This window comes from Hemiscyllium ocellatum, chromosome 38, assembly GCF_020745735.1.
Source record: "Hemiscyllium ocellatum isolate sHemOce1 chromosome 38, sHemOce1.pat.X.cur, whole genome shotgun sequence".
Lineage (NCBI taxonomy): Eukaryota > Metazoa > Chordata > Chondrichthyes > Orectolobiformes > Hemiscylliidae > Hemiscyllium > Hemiscyllium ocellatum.
In genome coordinates, this window is record NC_083438.1 from 32,439,774 (window position 1) to 32,440,477 (window position 704).

Below are 704 nucleotides of genomic sequence, written 5' to 3' on the forward strand. Positions count from 1 at the left end.
AGGGCTACAGCATTATGAGAGGCATGGATAGGGTGGATAGTCAGAGGCTTTTCCCCAGGGTTGAAGTTTCAATTACAAGGGGGCACAGTAACAAGGTGAGAGGGGGAGCTTTAAGGAGATGTGTGCGGGAAGGTTTTCACACTGTGGTAGGAGCCTGGAACACACTGCCAGAAGAGGTGGTGGAAGCAGGCACATTAGTGACATTGAAGAGGCATCCAGATGATGCCATAAATAGGGAGGGAATAGAGGGATACAGACTGAATAAGGGCAGAAGGTTTGTTTGTTAGTTTAGTGAAAGCATGATGATGGAGGGCTGAAGGGCCTGTTCCTGTGCTGTACTTTTCTTTTGTTGTTTTGTTCTTTTGAAGTAGATGATCAGGCAGGATTGAGAATGGCAGACCAGGCTCAAACAACTTAATTGGCCGACTCCTGCTCCTATGTACCTTCCCTTGGCACAATGTAAAAGACTGAAGAGTTCACAGAACACCTCCAGCCAGGAACACCGACTGGATAAATGTTCCTGCTCCTCCTGAGATTCCCACAATCACTGATCCCAGTCTTCAGCCAATTCCATTCACTCCAAGTCGTATCAGGGACTTACTGCCTGTAGACAGCAGCCCCTCTGTTCATGCAGTGACCAGCAGTCATTAAACATCAGACTGTAGACCCACTAATCTCAGCACCAGCTTTTCTTTAATCACAGC